Raw genomic sequence first — 16116 nt, forward strand, 5'->3', positions numbered from 1 at the left:
ATATCTTTAGATATACACCTAACTCTCCTACATTAAATTGGAAGAGAACTGAACGCAGAAACTCCAAACTGATCAACAACAACAAATATTTATTGTTCGGTGGAAAATAAAACAGCTTCTAATTGTCCGGTTTTAGAGTAGCCTGAAATGTAGATGTACGGTTCTTCGAGCTGGTGTCGTTATAGAGACAACTTGGTTCAACCACACTCAAATGGGAGAGCTTGCTTAGACGTCTTGCTTGGTCGCTGTCTGGCTTGGTAAGAGACAGTCTAGTAGCGGGAACGCTTCGATGTTTAAACCCACGCATGCGTGGTTAAAGATTCAGCAATGGCGTCGGCCTTTTGGCGCCAATGTGACGTCACTACACTACGATTTCATGCTAAGTTTGGGCTTTAGCTATTAAACTCAGTTTAATGCAATTCTTGTAGAAATATATGTTTATTCGGTAATCAGTTCGTCCATTTCTTGAAATTCTGGCTCAAATTCGAGATTTGAAGCCTTGGATTTGTGTTCCGTTTTGACCTCTCACTGCGCACACGGCAGTTTGGCTGCGCGTTTTCGCCATACAGTGGCCAGATTTAGCAATGACCACATTGAATTCGTGAGATTTTTTTTTCTTATGATGTAAAAATATTCAAGAAAATATGCCCTTTTCTAAATGAAAATTAATAATGTCAATTTTTGTATTTCGTAACGATTATCTGACGTACCTACATCGATTTTTATATCGAAATAAAACAAGATAAAGCTTTTTTCATCCTCACAGTATGACTTCTATTACAACTTGAGTTATGGCGCACGAGTGTATGGAACTAGAACGAGGGCTACAGTTCAACAGTAGAAAAAATAAAGAGGGTCAAACTTTCTAACTGCGTCGAATTAATTAAAACTGTATGAGATGAAAGTTCATATACACAACTTCCAAATGATATATAATTTTCCTTGGAAAATATTTATTTTCACATGAAAAGAGTGAAGCAAAAAATGTGCTTTTGTGTGTTCAAACTGTGCTTGTCTCCTTTGTAAAGAATTCTATAATGATACCAACTATGTTCTGGATATACTAATGTTGGAGCATTCACATTTCAAGATACGATATGTTTTCAGGAAGAAGCTGCACATGTTGTCATGTACTCCTTCAACCGGATTTGTTGAGATTGAATTGTGCTACCATTAATAATTTTATATCGATAACATTACCACCATTTATAGACCAGTGTCTCTTTCTTTTATCTTATTCTATCCCAGATTCAGCAGTTAGTACTGCTCCTTTTCAGCTGTATGCAGTATAGCTAAGAGTGTTTCTTCACAACACAGATGTTACCACTAATATCAGAAGTCATGCTATTATACTGTTTTGCCTTCCTGACAGAGAAAGAAACAATTGAGTCTCTTATTAGATAATCGCAATCACTGCTGATGCCATACAAATTCCTGACTTTAAACTCTCAAATGGATGAGTAAGTGCATGCTAGAAAGTTCCCAAGATGATATCAAATAATGACAACAAAAGAGAAGAAGTAAATTGAATGTAATAGCAGTTGGAAACAGGACAAAAGCATTTTAAGCCTATTAACAATTTGCTGAACTTCGAAAGAATTCAAATAGAAATTTCTCTAAAGAATCTGAAATCTCTTGGTATTTCTCAAATATCAATTGATTGGTTCGTTTTAGTAGTTTGCCAATAGGTCTTTCTCAGAAGTGCCTGCAAGGAGACAACAAGGATTTTGTGATGTTCCATAAGTAGGCAAAAGTCCTTTCTTGTTTTGTTACCTGAATATATTATTATTACTATTTTTCAAAGATTCTGTTGAATTCTTTTCAATTGAATCAAATGCAAAACTTGTTACAAATATCTTAATAGCATTTATGGTTTTATGTGGAGAAGAATTTTTATGAGTGCATACATATACACAAATGCAAACATTCTTACATTCAAGAACTTATATGTTCACACATACATTACATATGAATACACACACACATACACACAACATATATGCATACACACAGATACATCTACAGTCAGTAGACAATAGGCTAAGCTAAATCTGATATTAAATTGTTTAGGATGGTAGTAGCACCAATTAATTTCAATATAGTAAAACAGTTAACTGTTTATACACCTTTCAAAATAGTAAAACAGATATACAATTATTCGCAAGTCTGTTTTAGCTAACACTTACATAAACAGTTATTTGTTTATCAAGATAACTTAGAGGACAGCCACATTAAAGTGGGCATAAACAATACTGTTTAGAAGCAGTTATCTGTATAAACAAATAACTGTTTATACATCATTTCCACCAACAAAATATACAATCCCTGGAGGGTATAACTGATTTCCAATGCAATTATGTAATTAGTTGAGGGGGTTATTTTCCAGGAGTGGGGAACATGCAGCCTTCTAAAAGAAATCAGGATTTTCCATTAAGAAATACATTTTTGTTGATTACATCATATATTTATTCTAATGTTTTTAAATTCTTCAAGTCATTAAAAGGTTACCTTATAGATTTGTATTTCTGATATTTATGTTTATGACTAGTTTGATACCCATTACTTTGTTAACAGCAAAAAGGCAAAGTATTGAATTTAAAATGTTTATCCATTTAAAATGGTACTTTTACTATAAAATATATTCAGTTTAAATGCAAAGTCTTTGAAAGAAGTAAAAATCAATGACATATTAGGTATTTTTTAATTGTATGAATTATTGAAGACTTAATAAATAATCTTTCAATATTTTAACTAAAAGTGTTTATTAGAAAAATATTTTGTATTCTACAAACTCTGTGTGTACATTCTATGATATTTACATTTATTTTGATGACTTTTCCATAAGCAAGTTCCAAGTCAATGTTCTAATTCATCATTATGACATGTTGTTAAATGTGTGTTTAAATTCTCTTTTGTCAGCAAATATTCTCAAGTTTGTTGGATTAATTATTGCTGACAGCAACACTGAACTCTGATACAATTTCTACCTCTTTAAACTTATCCTTCACTCTTATTTAGCAACATAACAAAAGCAAGCCTAATAGGAAATTGCAATCTTTCTAGGGTGACTCATAAATTAGTTTTAGATGGTTGAAAAAGCTATTAAGTTTGCTGATAATTAGTAAATTGTCAGTAGTATTGAGAACCATGTATCAAGTACTAACTATTGCAGTGACCATTTCTGCAACTTAAGTTTTGGCAAAGAACTACTGAAGCTGTGGTCTTGATTTTGATATGAAGTGATAGCCCACTAATACTTACTAAATTCAAAAATTTTGTGGGATAAAGAACCACTTGATTTTCTTCTGCCACTGAGTCTATATAATCACATTTCCAAGAAATTTATTGATAATTTCATCAATTAGCTGGTCAATCTCATCATTTTTTTTTTTTTTTTTTTTTGTTAGAATAATTGTTGAAGATATCTATTGTTAGTCTTAATAGTGTGTTGCTAGACTGGTTTAAGCAAATTGAACTAAATCTTCCCCAGAAATCACAGTTAGGCAGAGCTGAATCACAATAACAACTGGGAAAGGTGTGTCAGTATTAACAATATTTGGAGTTCTTTCTTTGCTCAGTTTTACCAACTAATTTGCATGGTGATTAAATGCATCAAAATTACTGTTGTTCAAACAATTGAGAAATCCTCACATTTGTTTAAATATGCAAAACTTTGCATTGACTCCAAATGGAAAACTTTTTCATGCATTTCATCTATTATAGAAAATTGTCAAGCTCTAGAGACTACTGCAAGAATTTTGATACAAACTTTTGTTGAAGACTAATAATCTTACTCCAAGGTGTTGCTTATTGTTCTTTACATTATAAGGAATCCAATTCAACGCTTCAAGAAGACTTTTTCCCACATTAATAGCTCAGTTTGTACAGAAAGTGACCTATTACAGTATGAGGAAACATATGAAAGGTTGATGGAGATTTTACCAGAATAAGAAAAGTGAAGTGAGAATGGGTAGTCGAAAGCATAGCTGTAATTCCTTAAGAGAATGTAGAAAGTGCAATTTGACCATTCTAGTGAACATAGAAAAGAAAAGTTTTACCTGTTTCTCCTGAAAAATCTATAAATATCAGGTTGTCTTCCTTGTTGCCTTTTTTTTTATATTGTCTCAAAAAGAATTTTCTGTTTGTTATTTAGCTTATTTACATGATCAATGTAACAGAGCTTGGCTAAAGGATCTATTTCATCTGGATCAGCAGATACATTTTGTATTTGGTGATCTGCAGTAAGCAAACCATAAATAATAAACAACTGAATACTCATATTGAATCAACTAATCATCCAGTATGCACAGCATGTCATCAACAACAGCCTTTATTGTATTTTCAGTATTGTTTCTCTTCTGTGATGCAGAAAATTTTCAATAAGATTGTTACACAAGATATATAAACTTAGAGGCTCAGACAGAGACCAGTAATGAAGAAGAGCAATGAATAAATTTCTTAGCTGGTTTGTAGACTGAATCATTACTGTCCCATTTCTGCACATTCAGCATTCTTGATCATTTTCAAGGAGATTCATTACTTTGCAAGCATATAATAAACTTTTGCAGGTTGCATTGCCAACTATAAGCAAATTGTGAAAACTTGTAACTCTGGCTCAGCAATAAAGCAATAAATGAGTTCTACTTGCAATGAACAGTGTATATCCTTCAGGTGGCCTCTGATGATATTCCTTCTAATTATCTTGTCCTTCACCAAGTCTTGATATTATCACTTCTGTATCTCCTAAGTTTTCATCAAAATAAGCTGTGAGTTTAGTTGGGTGAGCTTGTCAAAGGACATTTTCTGCATTTTTCTTTTTTTCTTTTTTATCAAAAATTACTTGTTGATAAGACATATGAGTCTAAAACCATTCTACAGAAGAATTTCTTTGCTGAATATGAATTTGAAAAATCTCCAACACAATTCATATAATCCAAAGAACCTGCAATGTTCTTATTTAATGATCTCATTTTTTGACTTGCATCACTGACATCAAGATGAACTTATATGAAGAAGATCTATGGCAATTACATCTGCATTGAATGTTCTTGTAATTCCCTCTGACTTTGGATTGCAGCTAAATGTCACAAATATCCATTGCTGTTGGTGACATTTACCTGCAATTTTCTTACAATAGTCATTACATCTTGGTAGTGCTTTGCCACGTATCTTATAATTGTGTGTGGAATTTATATTGTCTTCTAATCTGAACAGTATCTCCTACAAAGATTGTATATGATATTTATCCAAGTCTGAAGATTGTTTTGAATATACTTACTGCAAATGAGTAAAGCTTTGGTCAGCACAAAACTGATGGAATAGACAGTGCTGTGCAATATATTATCTTCCTTGATTATCCAAATATAATATAATTGAGAACATGTCCTTTTTCTATTATATCTTTAGTTTAGTATATTCAGATGTCATCCACCAGGAAAAAAAAACATGGTTACATCATGGGGTTAAAGCTTAGATGAGAATCATTGAATATCTGAAGATATTGCTCAGAACCTGCTTACCAACGTTCTTCCAGTTTGATGAGTTTCTTTGCCATTACCTAATATCAATACAGCAACCTCGCTGCATGTGTAGATGTTATACTCTCTGGAGTGTTTGCTTTTTGACCTATTGACAGCATATAATTCAGTAGAAACATTTTCTGGTATTGCATTAGCATCAATATATTCTTGAACTGACAGGAATACTTACAAATAAGTGTCATTAGGGGAAAAAATAGCAGAAAGATGTGTACAGAAAATAACAGAATAAAAATTTTCTTGTTCATTATCTGCAGCCATTCTTTGTGTAAGTTGTTGAATTAATTTTTCAGAATTGTAAAGTATCAGCATTCTTTGTTGCTCCAAAAGTTCTATAAATGACTCCATGTATTGCGGAAAGGCCTTGAACAACTGTAGTACTGCTCAATTTCATGCTACTTATAGTTATAGTACTGTTGAACCACCAAACATTTTTTATGAAATATTTTGCTTCTGGTAAATCAAGTATGAACAATTAATGTAATTCATCAGGTAAATCTGCTATGCCTGGAATACAGATTAAACCAGATTTACAGCAAATACCAAAATCAAGATTGGCTAATGTTTCTTCAGTAAGCTCTTTCATGAACATTCGGTTAAGCTACAATTAGAACAGAATATCTTGACAGCTATTTCTAGAACTGAGTATATGTCATGCTCTCTAGCAACATTCAACATCTTTCTTTGCCTATTCTGAGCTATTAGATGTTGTCTTTGTTCTTGAGAAAGTCACTGGTTATTTGACAATGCTTGTTTAGCATTTTGTTCTAAAAGCTGCTCACATAGTTGTTGAGAAAAGTTGTACCCCTCTGTTGTTCAATATTTTGAGCCAAAATGCATTCTCATTGTCTTTGAGAAAGTTGTTCTTGTGATTGTCTTCATCTAAATGCATTCACATATCTTTGATTTTTCCTTTCTGTTTCCTTGTTTACTCCTTTAGTTGCATGTAACATGGGTATGATTTTTTTTTTTACATTTCATAAATAGTAAATTGGTTTTTAAAAAATACAATTTTTCAACAAAATATAACGAACTTGATATTGATTGTTTTCTTATTACATTCATCTAAAAGTTTAAGTATTTTGATTATAATTAATGAATAATATATGCATAATAAAGAAATTTTGTTGGTATCTAAATTTGACAAAAATTATTTTTCCTGATGTGTAATTTCATTATTCTTATAAATATATATACATATATAATGTAAACCATACAGACCTTAAAGAGAAAGGGGTATGACATTAATGAGGTTACAAACAGTGATGAAAGGACTTTGACAAACAAACAACTGACTGATTGCTTAATTAACACATTGAGCAAACAATTGATTAGATATTTGACCAATTGACTAACAATAAAGAAGTAGAATTGAACCACTATATGTGTTTATTATTACTGACCCTCCCAAGATGCAACAAGATATGCATAATACGTTATTTAGTTGCACATTGTGTAATTACAGTTTTGTTTCCACCAATATGCTGTGACTTTCTGGCTGGATTGAACATTAATAATAAAGCAGGAATGATATTAATAATTTTTCAGGAAGTATCTGAAGTAATGTATTTTTTTTAAATCTTTGTTACATTTGTGATATTAATTACAGCATTTATTTATTTTCAGATGAATATGAACCAGTGAAGTCAAATTTTCGAGCAACCTTGTAACACAAAGGTATGCAATACAGCAATCACAAATGTGCATTAATTGAGTAAAATACTAATACAACACTTTAGATGAAACACAAAATGTGTGACTATAGCATTTATAAAGTGTTTGGAAACAAGTAACATGCTGGATGTCTAAAATTTGAGACACAGAAGTCCACAGTAAAAAGTGCCAATATTATTGCTCACTGCATTAAATATAATAATCTTATTTTAATTATTTTTCATGAAGATAATATTTTTTAACAATTGCAGCATGGAAGGTGTTTATAAGCCATTTAAAAAAACACACAAAAACTGTTAGATTCCCTTCAACGTCTAAATTTAATTTGACCAAATATTTTCCTTGCTTTGAAATCATGAGCTGTTCATTGACAAAATTCCATGCAGCAGCTTCAAAGCCACAATAATATTTTGACAAATTAAATTTAAATGTTGAAGTGAATCTAATGGTTTTTGTGTTTTTTTTAAATGGCTTATAAGCACCTTCCATGCTGCAATTGTTTTTGTTTCAGCACATGATCTCAGATCAAGTCACTTGCAACATAAGTACATCTCTGTAAATAATATTTTTTAATATGCTAATTAATCCATTTGGCCAACTTTACTGTTCTGAATAGCTGGTGATATTCTTCCTCCTAATACTAAAGAGTGCCACTGAAGTTAGTTTAATCATATAAACTGCTTGACAACTGGGTAAAATGATGACAAAGTTGATATGGATGTCAATTATTTTATAATCAGTGACAGAAGTGATGCTATAATAGAGTCTAGGCACAATTTAGGGTAGAAAAATCTGTCAGCAATCCTTACAAGACCAAGCAAAGGGATGATAAATTCAGATCAATATTTTATCTAACTGCTTGCTACAGAGTAAGAAATTGTTTCGTGGATCTTTAGCCAGGATTTTCCAACAAGATCCTTTCTGTTATTTTTGGCATTAATACTAGGAAATTTATGAAGTCACCTGTCACATTTATTTTGGTTCCATTGTTTGAGTTAGCATTCTACAGCCAAATGCAGATTAACATAGATAAAACAAATTATTTTCCCTTGTTCTCCTGACATAAGTTCAGCTTTTCAATATGTATAAATACAAATCCTCAGAACACTTGAGATTAGTCATCTATGCTTCCACACTCTGTATGTCTTTCACTTTCTAGCAAACAGCTCTTCCTGGCAAGTACACATTATACTAAGGATGTGCAAGCTATCATTGTCATTTTCCCATTACCACTGTTAAACAGCTAATCACTACAGACAGCTTTTGTATATGACCCTACATGGAATTTACAAGAAAATAAAAACTGTAAGCAATATTTTTCTTCTTTTGCATATTACTATGAATTTTTGAAAATGTTGAAATGTAATTTCTACTGTATTTTTTTTTTCTTTACTTTTTTGGCGAGCATCCAAAAAGAAACATTTTGATACATCATTTGAGAAATTTGGATGAATATTTTAGGAAATATGACAATTTGAATAGTCAGCAAAATGGTCAAAATTTTGCCTAATTTGCCTAAATGAATAAGTTGCTATATGTGTGATGTCATATCTTTGAAACTGAGGTGATAATCATCTTCAAATTGCACAAATTAATAGTTACCATTGTATAGTAGTTGCCCATTTTTTTCAGGTTCTTGGAAAGAAAACTTCCTTTTTTTTTTTTGCTAATATTTTATCTATTTTGCTATGTCTAACAAATGGTTGATTCTGCTGTTTTCAGACCATGCAAAATCTGGAACTACAAGCCACAGGAACTTGAGTTTTGGCACATTTGTAGTTGTTATAGAACTAAATAAATCCTGAGATTTTGGAACATGATAACATTTCGGTAAAATTCTAATGGACTATTGAAAATGGTTATAAATGGCTGAATTTCAGATCAGGACACCCACATAAACTGGATTTTCTCTGTTTTGACAGAGCTATTTTCCAATCTTTTCTTTGCATCACAGTCTTGTAAAATGATAGGGGTAAACTTTTTATGAAAAAAATTTTGGAAAATTTGTGATTTCCTCCCCTTCTCTTCCGGATCGATTTTGGCCACTTTTGTTTGCACTATGCACTTTTTCAGTAGCAAAAAGAAGAAAAAAAATTGATTATTTTCAAACGAAACGATGTGTGATTTAAGGGAGATTTAGCTGTTGTTTCTAGCACATCCTACAATCACCTCGTGAATTTCTCAGAATTGCATGTACATTTAGATTAAAAAACAAACAAAATGTGAAAATTATTTCTTGCTTTAAGCATTAAAAGCATGAATTAAAGGCATTAACAACATCTGTAACTTACTGCAAACTTCTTATAGGCGAGAGAAAGAGAGAGAGAGAGAAAAAAAAACGAGTATGTAAACACTGGCACAAATTATCCCAAATGTATTCAAAATAGGGGGAAAAACCCATCTCATCTTACTTTAATAGTCTACAAAATTATATATGCATTGAACAATATAATTTTTATTGGCGAAATCTGACCAATATTTCTCAAAGAAAAACGAAATTTATATGTACAAGAATAGCCTAGCGGATCGCTACATGTTATTAAAACAGTGAGAGAGAATGAACAATATTCTCAATACACCGATTTCATGCTAATTTTTGGCTCTAGAAGACTTATTAAACTCAATTTAGTGCATTTTTTGTAGAAATGTATAAAAATCTTCGCCCGATAACAAAAAAACAAAACAAAAAAACAGCCTGCTAGGTGTTAAAAACTGTGTAGAAAACGAATATGAAAAAAAAAATTGCCTAACCAAACCTGGGTAGGTGGGGGAGATGACTTTCGGAAAATTCACAAGATCCGATTTTTCCATCATAACTTTCGGGAAAATGGATAAATATTTTTTTTTTTGTACGTTTTTGGTTATGGAGGATCCGATTCTGAAAACAATTTTTTCAAAAATCGCATTTTCAAAACTTCACACATACACACACACACCCTACCCCACCCTCTTCATTTCTCACTCTTTCCGGAATTTTTTTTCTTTTTTTTTTGCGAAATACGTAGAAAAATACGAAGATTACGATTCTGGAAAAAAACTGTTTGTTAAATTTCAATTTTTCAACAAAAAAATATATATACACCCCAACCCCCTTCCCTCGCAATTCTACGGCTTTGGCCTTCAAGCAGGCTATCCACATGCTAGAAATAACAGCCAAGTCTGAAATTTTGAAATTACGATTTTGGAAAATCTTTTTCTCCGGATCGGATCCTCCATAACCAAAGACGTGGGATTCCGTAAAAAAAATCAATATATCCATTTTCCCGAAAGTTATGACGGAAAAATCGGATCTTGTGAATTTTCCGAAAGTCCTTTCCCCCACCCCAGGTTCGTTTGCGCAAATTTTTTTTGTCATATTCATTTTCTACACAGTTGTTAACACCCAGCAAGCTGGAATTTTTTCTTGTTTTTGTTAACGAGTGGAGATCTTTATATTAACCGAAATATGTTTACTTAGTAATCAGTTCGTCCATTTCTTGAAATTCTGGCTCAAACTCGAGATTTGAAACTTTGGATTTGTGTTCCATTTGACCGCTTGCTGCGCGCATACGTCAGTTTGGCAAGTAGGGTCAGTATACCACCCTTTTTACACACTTTGTACTTTTTCGCCAGATCATGGCCAAAATTATCTGACGTACCCCCATTGATTTTTATATCGAAATAAAGCGAAAACTCTCCTCTTCGTGACAGTATGATTTTTAACACAACTTGAGGTATGATGCTCGAGGGCATTGAACTAGAACGTGGGCTACCGTTCAGCAGTCAAAACAAACAAACAAACAAAAAAAAGCGGAAAAGCGGACAAACTTTGTAAATGTGTGGAAATACCAGGGTATTTGAGGGATTTTAATTAAAACTATATAAGAAGGAGGTTCACATCCAGAACTTTCAAATGATATATAATTTCCCCTGGGAAATATTTATTTTGCCGCGAAAATGATGAAACAAAAAGTGTTTCAAAAAGTGTTCAAACTGTGCTTGTCTCCACTATACGGCGTTCTATAGTGATACCTAATATTACATTGTCTCACAGAGTTTAAACAATCTAACTATTACATAACCTGTTACAACTCCAACAACAAATACCAGATAGCAATATTTACTCAGACGAAGGCAGTGAGCAGGCAGAATCGTTACTGCATCAGGAAAAATGTTTAGCAGCATTTTGTCCATCTTTACATTCTGAGTTCAAATTTTGCTGAGGCTGTCTTTGACTATCCTCCTTTTGGAGGTGGATAAAATAAGTACCAGTTAAGCACTGGGTTCAACGTAATCGACTTACTCCCTCCCCCGAACTTGATGGCCTTGCACCAAACTTTGAAACCAATATCAATCCAGACAATGGATAAAGATTACTACCCTAAAATCAGACCATTTCTTTCAGTGGATTTCTGCAGTTTCCATCTATACAATATAACTAATATATATATAACTCAAAACGTTGGGCTCAGTCTGAAGCTGCAGTAGAAGACATGTGTTCAAGGTACTGTCCAACAAGATCAAACCTGGACTACCGTATTTGCCAGTGCACTGGACCACCCTCACATAAGATGCACTGCTTTTTACAAGGATATTTTGCAGAAAAAATCAATTTTAGTATGTTTCATCATACATATATTAAAAGACATTTTAAAGTGGTTTCGTAGGGAGAATTGTATGATTCTGCATAAAATACAATATTGTGACAGTATACTGGAATTAAAGTATGAAATCATATATAGTTTTACACTCACGTTTAAAGGAAACTAAATTAAATTTCGTTTTTGTATTTGGTTTGCAAGATTCTTTATGCACCTTAATGTGTCTGGGAAGAGTCATTCTCTTTTAGTGCCTTATTATTTAACACACACACACCAGTTTGATTTCCACTCATTTAGGTATTCCTCTTTTCTAAAATTTTCGTTGCATCTTGCAACCTTTTCAGTAGTCATTAACTCTGTCCGTTATCAGAGCTGCATTGTTTTGTTTGTTTGTTTGTGCACATGTGTGCATGTGTATACATGTATGTATGTATGTATGCATATATATATATGTATATATATATATATATATATATATGTATGTATGCATGTGTGTACGTTTGTATGCATGTATTCTGCATATTCACATGTTCCCAGCCAGCAAAACCATATCAGGCTGATATGAAACCAATGTTGTTACCTATATCAGTCCTACATTGGAAATTGTGTCGGTTTGATTTCAGCCCGATTTCATTTTGCAACATCAAGGTAACATCGGTCCAAATGAAAACGAGGTTGGGCTGATGTATGGTTGTTCAACTTGAGAAGTCTCAATATTAGCCTGAGCCAATTTTGCCAAATACCTGATCTGGCTCCGAAATACATTCAAGGATGGGCTAATTAATGTATGATTAAACATTTATACAGGTTTGACACTTTATGTTCTACATAACATTACACCAGATCCCTGGCATGAATTGCCCTGATTCCAACCTCACCCACCCAGCGTTTGAAAATAAAAATGTAATATTGTTTCAATTTACAGCCAATGAGGACCACCCACTGCTAAACAGAAACAATATTAAATTATTTTGAAAATATAAGCGTATGAACATCCGTTTACATGGCATGTGTATGGGAATATCTAAAAAATCAGGTAAAAACCACCAGAAAAATATTTTAAAAAATGAACAACTCATTTTTCTTTGCAAACATCATTTATTTTATAAACTATAACTTTGAAAAATGGCTATTTACAACACAACAAAAGTAAATCACATTTAAAAGTTAATAAAAAGGAAGACAAAATATACTGGCCGATATACACTGTAAAACTAAGATATTTTTTTAATTGGTGTTAAGGTCACTTATACAGCTGTGGCCATTTGTGACAAAGATCAACAAACATTCATATCTGCACATAAAGACCAGTAAATAAAGAGTAATGGTATTCATTTTAGGGTTCGATTTTGTGACTTAAAATTTAGGAGATTTGTTAAAAATAAATATATTTAGAATATGCAGAAATAAGAAAAACACATTAAATTGAGAAATATCATCAATAAAATTGTATTTGAAACCACAGATAGGAGTATTACTTACTAACCTGGTGAATGAGTAATTTGGATGGAAGACAAAACCATGTATTCAGCCTATTGTTACCAGTGCCTTGCTAAAATGGATTACCTTAAAAAACTGAGGTAACCTGTAAATGAGTTATCTTAATTTTCAATTTGGGCAGACCCATGATCTGTGACAGATTCATTGTCAAGAGCAGACTTGTCCAAATTTTTTTTCTCTTCTCCTTCAGCCACCATTTCTGTCACTGGCAGTCCGAAGCCATTCTCGGATCACTAACTCAAACTCTGCTTCTGTTGCATTTTTTATAGTCTTGCAAACAGCCCCTGAAATTAATTAATTATGTTACTTAAAAGTAGTTCTTAATGTGAGAATAATAAATGCACTCACATCCATTTACTCATGTTACTATTCACAAAGGCAAAAATCTACTAGCATAAGTTCTATAGTTGAAAACAGATACAAACTGAAAGCTTCACATTCATAAATGTTTTTTGTCAGAACCTACCAAAGCTAGTACAACCGCTCCCTACTCCACAATCTGGCTAAAACAGTACTCAAAGTGAATATTAATATCATCATATGCCCAGCCCAGGGCCATTTTCAGACCAATGACTGCAAATCAAAATTTTAAAATGCAGTCATTTTCAATACACTATGAGCAAAGCATAAAATATATGCTCAAATGTAAGGCAAAATGTAGAATAATAGCCTTTCTGTCAAACGTCAAAAACAATTAACAGGATTCCTGTGGGTTTTTAAAAAGAAAATTCAAGGGTTTTCAAGGGTATTTTCATGCTAGATTCAAGGACCATCATGACCACTCCACAAAAAATTCAAGGGTTTCCAAGGACATCCTTCTGATAAAACAAAACTATTTGCACTACTTAGGTTCTCAAATCATATTGTTTAAATATCACCCAATCTATTTCAAGTTGTTGACTAATGTGTAGCAATGTTTCCATGCCAGTGTTGGCTGACTGTACAAGCAGCCAACACTGATATGGAAACATTGCAAATATGAATTCAGACTACTGGTTTAAGTAGAACATTTTCCTTTTGTTTTAATGACAGAGTGATAAATTTGGGATGGCAAATATAAGAGCCCAGAAAGTTATCCCATCATTAGATTACATATGGTGCACAACGTCTATTTCAGCATCTAGGCTATTTTGTGACAAACAATGACAACATACAAATAGGATCAAGTTTTTCAGATTGTTTATGGATATGATGTCCAACTGCCATTGGTTAGCTTACCTTATTTTACCAGTAAAATAGAACTAGCAAACCACAGTATACAAGCACCATATTATTTTCTGAGATTCCTGCTGGGACCTAATCAAATAATCTTTTCAACTGAGTATCAGGTTGATGCGCTTAAATATTTTTAATAATTATACATTCAAAACAAACGGAATCTGAGGTTATGAGTACCAAGATGAGCACACAATGACGGGCGTGAGTTTCTTTGGTGTGTGTGTGTGGGATATGGAAACACACGCATGTGAAGATTGAAGGAAGCAATAGTCACATGTAAGTAGACAGTTAGAGAGGGGTAGAAAGGTTATTAATGAACCAGCAAGTAAAACCAATAAACTGTAAAATGTATGATTTACCATGTTATTTTGAACCGCACTTCCAAAGCCTCAACATCCTCTTGACTCTCACAAGGGAAATGAATTGTGTTGGGGAGATTTCTTGTCTCCGAAATGGAGGATGAGGATGGAATATTTTGAATTAGCTGCAGTATAGACTGCAGTATTTCCCTCTGCTGGGACTGTTCCTCTCAATTTTTTTCAATCGCAGTGAATAGCTGTTGATCTGGAACTGAAATAGAAAACGGAAAAAGAAAAGGTAGAGTAGAGTTACGAAATACTTGCTGAGTATACCTCATGACATTAGTTGTTTACAGATATACCGAAAATAATACACAATCAATAATAATCTCATTTCACATTTGCTTTCTGGAATCAGAAAGATCGCTAAACCAACAATCAACAACTGTGGCCTTATATAAGGTCTAGTATAACACAAATATTTATTTACCTTTTCTAGTTTGTCTTGATTAGAGGTAAGGGTTTTATATTCCAGAAATAGGAATTATGATACCTATTTAACAAGGAAGTGGCACCTTGCTTCAGTGCCCCGAGGGCCTCTAGAATAGTAAAAGATACCAAAGTTAATATTACAGTATTATATTCCTTACGCTAATACAAACAAAGATTTTGTACCTCTTCACCCAAAAGAGAAAACGTCCGACATGGAGACACTGTGGCAATCTGAAGCTAAAACTTATGATATCCTCACACAAATATCAACAGACCAGTTAGGATGAGTTATATAATTTATTGTTTTTAAGTAATCCTTTTAAAACAAGATAAGTTAAATTCATAAAATTTTTGGACATGTGTCTTTTTCTTTTGAATCTACCCTCATTTACTTGTCAGTTATTTCTTAAGCACTGTAATTATGTATCAGGGTGAAAAGCATACATTTCAAACATGACTCTCCATGGGATGAACCCAAGAGCTGCTTTCAAACACAAAATGTTTTATTTTTCTGTTTATAAATAAATTTGAAACTACTTTCCACATACCGATGATATAATATTGACTTACCATGCAACAACTGTTCAGATTTTCCTGACAGGTTGGGAGGAGCTACATTTGCACTTCTTTCTTTTGGCGTATAATGAATGTCAGTTGGTTGTGGATATCTACTTGGCTCTGGAGAAGACAAGTGGGGTTGAGATGCTCTCTCTTTTGGAAACTGAACGACAAGAGGAGGCTTTTGAAGCGTCCGTCTTTGATACTCAGAATCATCATCATCATCCTCATCATCTGAGAAAATTGGTGCCCTATACA

General features: G+C 32.8%; 1 long non-coding RNA gene across 1 annotated transcript in view; it reads right to left on the minus strand.

Moving 5' to 3' along the window:
- Positions 1-12991: 12991 nt before the first annotated feature.
- Positions 12992-16116, minus strand: part of LOC106873716 (uncharacterized) — a 16878-nt gene continuing 13753 nt past the window's right edge. The window contains exons 2-5 of the long non-coding RNA XR_001409909.2: positions 15871-16109; positions 15299-15407; positions 14869-15079; positions 12992-13575 (exon numbers count right to left, since the gene is read on the minus strand). This is a non-coding gene — a long non-coding RNA (uncharacterized LOC106873716). The remainder of the gene's footprint in view (positions 13576-14868; positions 15080-15298; positions 15408-15870; positions 16110-16116) is intronic.

Source organism: Octopus bimaculoides, chromosome 19 (genome assembly GCF_001194135.2).
Source record: "Octopus bimaculoides isolate UCB-OBI-ISO-001 chromosome 19, ASM119413v2, whole genome shotgun sequence".
NCBI lineage: Eukaryota > Metazoa > Mollusca > Cephalopoda > Octopoda > Octopodidae > Octopus > Octopus bimaculoides.